This window comes from Tigriopus californicus, chromosome 7, assembly GCF_007210705.1.
Source record: "Tigriopus californicus strain San Diego chromosome 7, Tcal_SD_v2.1, whole genome shotgun sequence".
NCBI classification, from domain to species: Eukaryota; Metazoa; Arthropoda; class Copepoda; order Harpacticoida; family Harpacticidae; genus Tigriopus; species Tigriopus californicus.
This window is the reverse complement of record NC_081446.1, coordinates 13,762,692-13,770,313: the sequence shown is the minus strand read 5'-3', so window position 1 is coordinate 13,770,313 and position 7,622 is coordinate 13,762,692. Positions and strand designations below refer to the sequence as shown.

The 7,622-nt window shown below is 41.8% G+C and overlaps 1 protein-coding gene and 1 long non-coding RNA gene across 3 annotated transcripts in view; both read left to right on the top strand.

Moving 5' to 3' along the window:
• The window catches only part of LOC131883134 (uncharacterized), a 28,285-nt gene that overhangs the window by 13,707 nt on the left and 6,956 nt on the right, over positions 1–7,622 (top strand). The window lies entirely within an intron of this gene.
• The window catches only part of LOC131883137 (uncharacterized), an 8,333-nt gene continuing 4,624 nt past the window's right edge, over positions 3,914–7,622 (top strand). The window contains exons 1-3 of one of the 2 annotated variants that reach the window (XR_009373583.1): positions 3,914–3,928; positions 5,573–5,719; positions 5,779–5,919. This is a non-coding gene — a long non-coding RNA (uncharacterized LOC131883137). Of the gene's footprint in view, positions 3,929–5,332; positions 5,487–5,572; positions 5,720–5,778; positions 5,920–7,622 lie in introns of those variants that run through there. The other variant, XR_009373582.1, reaches the window with a different exon arrangement.

Genomic DNA, 7,622 nt, shown 5'->3' with positions numbered 1-7,622 from the left:
TAAAAATGTGAGAGAATTTTGGAGCCACAAGTAGAGTCTCCGACCTTCTTAGGGCTTACGAAAGATTGGCGGGGCTTCCCCCAAGGGTAAGAAAGATTCGCAATGGTTTGCCAATGGCTCTTGTTCCAAGCAGTTGACCTTCCGACCGCAATGATGACGTATCTTGAATTTTGTCTCCCTCTTGCCTGGATAGAAAAATGGCGGTTTGCTTGACTTTCCCCATGGTTAAGGCTTTTTGAAACATGACGGGCAAGCTTGCCGGGTGCAATACAGGACCAAGCATGAAACCCGTGCTCTTGGTGATATGGAGAGACATCATCAACATGAGGTTTATCACCCAAACAAATGCCACTGGAGATGGAAAAAGTTGGGCAGAAAACCAAAGGTTATCGGCGGCCTAAATAACCTCTTGGATGGATTTTAAGTTTTTGATGGAGGCTAACACACGGACAGGGGTGGGTAACTTCCGAAGGAGTATGATAAATAGCCAAGAGCCATCAAGGTTCACCTCATATCCAGCCATTGATTGCACTCGAGCAAGCCAAAGGGAAGGCCTTTCTGACGGATCCAATGGAGGTAGATCAATAATTCGTTGAATACGCTGTTTCTTGGACGATCAGAAAGCTTCGGTCAGGCGAGACTTCAGGAGGAGATATTTATTTACGCCTGCCGTGGCGTGACATCATGATATCACCCACAAGGCGACAAGAAGAGGCATCAATAGGAGCAAGCGTGTGCGAGTATTTTGTAGAATCCACAGTGATTCCTTTCAACTTGAGTTCCTCTTCAATCGCGACAAACTAGAGCTCGGCATCATCGATCGGCAGGATCGAAAATGAGTAATTTTGGGGAGACGGCACTAATAACAGGTGAACTTGCCGCCAACGGACTGCCATTTACCAAAGCCATGCGGACAGCCGTGGCAATGCTATCCTGAAGGTCGGTCTTGGTGTAAAGTGGGGGACTATCCTCGGGGACGTTCAAGGAACCTTTGTTTTCGTTCAAACTCAGGGCAGTTCACCAAAACTCGAATTTCTGCAAACGGAGGAATTCGTCGGGATCACCAGTAAAGAGATATCTCACTCTGTCTGCTTTATTCCCCAGTTTTATCGTAGGGTGACCACACTGCAATACAAATCAGAGAGAAACTGCTAAAGCTAAACATAAACATAAATGATCAATAGGTCAGTTATGTCATGGACGCGTGGAGAACAGACAGACGATGTACTCTGGTTGAAGCTCTATTGCAAAACTGTTTATTGAACGGTAGTTGGGGCATGGATACAATGGATCGTATATACACAGAGAGCATATATGAGGAACGAAAGAGCATGATGCATAAGCATGGCATAAGCCGTGATAACCTAAATAAGGAATAACACTACACCTCCCCCCAAATGATATGAATCACATAATTTAAACATTTTTCCACACGAAACTGTCCGGTGTTGAACTTGATGTCGTTGTACAATTGATGACATCCTGGAACCGGTCATCGTTTAAAGATGGGACCGTTCTTTGAAGCTGGGGACGTGTCATAAGACATTGTCCGTTTGTAAACCACGGAAGAACACTCTGTGGTTGAACCTGTTGCTGTCTTGTCTTGACGCAACGTTTATATACACATATAAACACAATCACCAACACCACCAAGATAACGAGTCCCATTTGGGCTGTGCCAACATGGATCTCTACAATGTGGAAACCAGAATTCTGTTCCACCTCCTGGGGTTGAGAAATGATTTCTTGAGAGGGGCTTGCTCCCATAATGCATGATTTTTAGGGAGGAGACGTGGTGTAGTGGTTGGCGCAGTTTCCTTATTCGAGAGAGGTCCCCGGTTCGAATCTCCTCCCCGACCTTTCTCAAGGAAACTTTTAGACGCTAACCCTGCCCACAGACGGAGAACCAAACTGATACGGACACGACACTGCCTATTGGAAATAGTATATAGACGATGTGATGACTGGCTTCGCTGGCCGGGCGAGGCTCATCCCTCCGACCCTAGCACCAAAAAAAAATAAAAAAAAAATTAAACTCATCACTCACAACGACTTATAATGACTAGACCCCCTTTTATGAGCCCAGCCTACTCCATCTACTGACATGTGCAGGATTTTGGCTCAGGCTGATTTATTCTCAGTCTTGATCATAGGAAACCTCACGATTTTAATCCCGATTGTGTGTGTTTTTTTTTTCTTTTTGCGGACTTCCTTACCGTTGCTGGGATTGGTATCCCAGCACTTCAAGATCGAATAATATAAAAAGGAGGGGCCCTAAGAATGAGCCCTGAGGAACAACCGACTTAACATCAAGTCTGTCACCAATTGACCCTTCAACCCTACCCTATTGGGACAATGAAGCAGGAAAGGAAGATGATGTCATCTTCCAATTTTGAGAGCTCATTCGTACTTTTGAGGCTTAATAGCTTTCTATTGAAGGATTGAATTAGAGTTTTAGTTCTTCCATCCATTAAGGGAATGGTTCATGTAGCATTGCATTTAATTAAGCTGTCACAGTTTTAGGCATTAACATGCATAAAAACTACTTTTTATTGGAGAAAGCTGTTTTTCAATTTTTTTTTCCTATTTTAGAATTTTCTATTTATACAGTGGACTTTTTGAGACCTTAGATACCTTGCTTTTAAAGCACCTCTTCTGTTTTGAAAAGTGCCCCACTGACGTCCCAAAAGTTGTGCTGCCATAATCATGCAGCTGCTACTCCATTGTCCCAATATGCTTCCTACCAAAAATGAAACTTCTGAACCAATTGAGAAACTTGCCTTGGATCCCAATCTCATGGAGCCTGTTAACTAAAACACCATGATCTACCTTGTCAAAGGCCTTTCCAAAGTCAAGATAAACTACATCAACTGATTCATGGCTCTCCAGCCCCTCAATAACCTGCTCTATATGTTCAATCAGTTGGGTAACCGTGCTAAAATGTGCTCGGAACCCATGCTGGCTAGGAGGAAGGACTTCATGAAAATATAAAATATAAAAAGAGTTCAACAAGTTTGAACTTCATGATCTTCTCAAACACCTTCGCAATATTCGAAGTGAGAGAGATCGGCCTATAATTACTGCGGAGCGACTTATCTCTCCCTTTAGAAAGTGGAACAACGAGAGCTAAGTTGGGGAGGAGGGAAATTTGCCCGGCCCAAGATGCAACCCATCAAGTAAAAGAAAAACAGGAGCAAAAAGCTGTGAGCATCTCGTCAAAAACTGAGATGTTGATTAAAAATCAGGTTCTTCTTTTTACCCGATTGAAATGAAATGCGGAAAAGGCTATTTACCGAAGAATTGCCACCTGCATGTTACTGTTAGAAAATCTAGATAGACATGAGGCATGCTTGAGCCAAAATATATGTTATATACACAATTTTTGGCGGCCATATATTTTTCAGAGAATTTTCAGTATTCCGGTATGGTTTTCAATTTGAAGTAGTAAAAAATCAATATCATATATAGTTTATGTATATTTTGCCATTTGTGTTTACTTTTCATATTTTGAATATTATTAACCAGACGTCGACAAAAGCTTGGATGATAGTGTGATGGCATGTTAATTTGGCTGGAAAGCATGCAATGTTTCAATTTTTGGTTGAAAACCATTTATTTCGCATTTTGGTAAGCCAACAGTCGAATTATATGGCTCACAAAGGGTTTTCCCCGCATGTTTCTATCATCCTCTTGGTGTACACCCATCTTACAAACTCCCAGGTAAAAAGATGAACCATTAAACAGTACGTACGTCAGTACATCAGCCACTTGAGTTTGTCTTGATGCGCATGTTAGTGACCTGGCAACCGCCGCCCTCGAAGCTTAAGTTTAACATCAGGCCAAGCCGCTTCCACAAAGATTCACGCAAAAGTCTCTAGTCAGAGCAAATTGCTCTTGCTCAAATTATTCGGGTCTGCTTTGGCTGGAGGTAAGGGATATCAGTAACGTGGGTCATTGAAATATGGCGCCACTTAGGAGCTTTATAAATCATGATTGATTCGTCAAAGGTGGAACTGATATATTTAGGGAAGTAAGCTATACTTCCAGTGAGTTTAGAAAAAAGTGCTGGCTTCAGCTCGATTCTCCCTTACACAATCAAGGAAAAAATACCTTTTTTCTTTGGCCAACCACTTGTGATTTTGCCTCGACCTTTGCAGAAGTTTTCTCGTAGGAAATTATGTTTGGTTGAACTGGTATCTTGAGCTTGTTCCACAACTTCGGGCAATTCTTCAGAAAGGCCCTTGTACTTCATTTTTTGGACGAACACTTGACCTTTTCCCACCTTGTAGGAATGATACCTCAAATCATCTCGAACAGGGAGCGGAATGGTCGACAAGGGGTCTTTCAATTTCCGAAAAGCGGCCCAACAGACATTCTTAAATCGTTATTAAGCAAATTGACAAAACTAGCACTTTCTTCGGGACCTTTTAAAGACATTTCGGTTGCCCACAATTCCATAGTTGTGGTGAAAGTCAACCAAAGATTTTCTAATGCTCGTGGTTGTCTTGGGGACATATTGATAAGGCCAGAAAGCTCAAAATTTTCCTTTTCAGCGTGGCTTCAAATTGAGACTGGATGTTCTTGAAATGATTCTGTAAAGGAGAATAGAGCTGCAGCCGCCATTATATACATATAAACTCACGAGGAGTATAGCTTAATTTCCTGAATTTGCCATTTTCACTTTTAACAAACTAACCACTAGTCAGTTAGCGAGCTTCAAAGTGGTGACAGATTTGAATGGCCCATCCAGTACCAGGAATGCCAAATTTTTAAAAGACTTTTTCTTTTACGTGGACGAAAATAGTGTCCGAAATTGGCAAAAAATGGCAAAAATTTGTAGCTGTTAATATCATTCTAAATCATATTTTTCTATCACTTGCGAACACTTCCGTTATTCTTAAGGACATTTAGAAAACCTATTTTACCCTTATACCCTCTCTTAATTTTTTTTGAGGCAAAATGGCAACAATTGCATTGAAAAAAATCATTACGTAAGCTAAAGCCATTGTGATGACAATGAAAAGAGCTATATTTGTTGTGGCTGGGCCTTGGATACCGTTATTAATCCAATTTACCCACCAAAAGGTATAAATGGCTATATTCAAGGACATTTTTGCATTTTATCCAATACTAGACCAATTTGCTTTTTTTAGCGAAGTACACTTGCAAAACCTTTTCAACCCTTATGATCTCTCTTGTCTTTGATATTCTTTGAATCGAGATCGGCCGTTCGAACCATCGGCGACCAATTTTGATCACCATCCAGCATTTTCGGCCATTTTTTTGATACTTTTTGTCATTTTCAGCCCTTTAATGCCAAAGTGGTAGAATCTTGTTCAAAGTCGATTTTTGCCATCCCTGGCGGTAACGCAGTGCCAGGGCAAGGATGATCGTCGGGTTATACTGTAGTACTGGCGATGATGGTTGTGGTGGTGGTTATAAACAGAATACACCTTGATAGCTCAGGTCCACATTAGATTTTCCGGGTACACTTCACAGGCCTGTTGTGCTTTGTTTTTATTGGCAATGTGTCCAAAACCCTCACTGTGCTTGTTCTCCCTCCATTCTGTAGGCATCTTCTTGCATTGTAGCAACATTCTTATCATCATATGCGAAGATCAACGCGATACTGACACAAGTTCAAAAACAAGAGACAAGATGCACTTCAAAAGTTTGATTGTTTTGATGACACTTTGCTCGTTGGATCTTGCCACCTCCGGTAAGAACCGTGTGTTTCTGTGATCCAATATGAGAATTGAGGGTGTCCTTTAATTGCAGCACCTGTTCCGGAGAGTTTTTTCGAAATTCTTGATGGCATCAAGAATGGTTTCCGAACTGCTTTAGAAGCCGTTTGCTGGAGTGATAATGGATGCTCGATTATCAGATATTGCGACAAAGAAATAGAGATCCACGGACAAAGTGAGTTCATCTTGGCCAAAGAACAAAGTATTATCGGGAAACGGGAGATTTGTTGAATCTGGACCTTTTCTTAGAAAATGGCAGGATGGGATAATGTGAAGGAGGCGTTCTCAACGAACGACCTTAGGATACAATACGGAGGGAGCTAGTCCATAATTGAAGTCGAAAGAAAAATCGTGATTAGTGGCGGAGTTGATTCATCGAGATTGAATTAAGTGTCGGACTGATTCGACCACTTTGGGGCCAAAACAGGTTTTTAACGAATTGTAGCCGTAAAAGAACCTAAAAGCGAGGATTTTCGAGGAAATTAAAGAGTTTTAATCATGTTTGGGCGAAAGTGTGGAGAAACATTGATTGGAAAGAAAATCAGGGCTACTTTGGCCGTGTCTGCCAATGTTTGGCCCCGCTCAAGGATTTGTTTGACCTTGAACCCCAAGCTTTCGTGAAACAGAATTATTAAACACATACAGTAGTGCTAAACTGCAAATGAGCTAATTTCACCCTTAAGCCGATTGGTAACCCTCCCATCGTTTGCCACCAAAACAATGTTCGAAGATGCAAGTGAGCACAGTCTTGATGTCAGAACCAAAACTAAGAGCCTGCTCAAGACAGGCACGAGTCCAAGGGAAGTGGGTGAGCCAAGTTTTGGTATCCAATTGCCTTGGACTCTCACACAAGAGGAGGTGGATGGAAGGTCTTGTTGGAGCCACAAGGTTCAATCTCCGATGTGAAAGTCTCCTTTTGAGTAAAAAGAATTCAGGTTTCTTCTGGTTGCAAAAACTCGTTGGGATGTATAATATGATTGGCTGGAATTGAGACTTTTCGACAAGCTTTTACAAATCGTAGGACATACGCCATGATGCAAACAATTGTATGCCAGTGTTCAAAACGACAAGATAGGTATTTGAATGGTATGGTATAGGTAGACACGGAATTACAAGAAATCGTGTCTGAGGGATCACGGTAATGGAAGGAAGAGTTGTTTCCCACGAAGATGGGTTCATGGTTAAAAGTGTGGTCCATATTCAACACAAGGCATTTGAGATCAGTCGAGGGACTCCATGGACCAGAACATGGCCATTGTGTCTGAATAGCTTTTAAGGATTTCAGTTTGACAAGCGAAAGCCGAAGTATGAACCATCTCATGTTCGTCAGAGGGTAGTGATCCCACAAGCGTAACTCCTAGAAGGGTTTGTTGAGCACTAGGTTCATTCGAACGTCCCATGATTTGAGAACCAACAAGGAGGTGAGAATATAAAGGTTCTCCTGTGATGACTGTTCCGAGTATCGGAAACGGTTATTCATTGATCATCGATATTTTGTACACTTCCTTTGTAGTTAGATTTCTCCCAGTGTTGTAGATAGTTTTTCCCCTAATTAAGCAGTTGTTTCAACCCGCTACGGGAGTTCAGACGTGTTTTCTTGGGCTCGTCGGCTGACGCTCTGTAAATGAATATTATAAAAATATATAATCCGGATTCAGGTTTCCCTCAGAAAGGAAAGGTTCCGTTGAATGTTCTTAAGATGGAACAAGGAATAAAGTTGATTTCAGAAATGGCCCCGTGATCTCAGGAACTGCAAAAGCAGTAATAGATGGGGTGCGAAAGGATCCATCCATATTCTCAAAGGAGAAGGAAAACCTCAAGCAGGTGGTGGAACTGTGTAATTTGTTTTCCAGAGGTCATCATCCTTAAAGAGGTCGG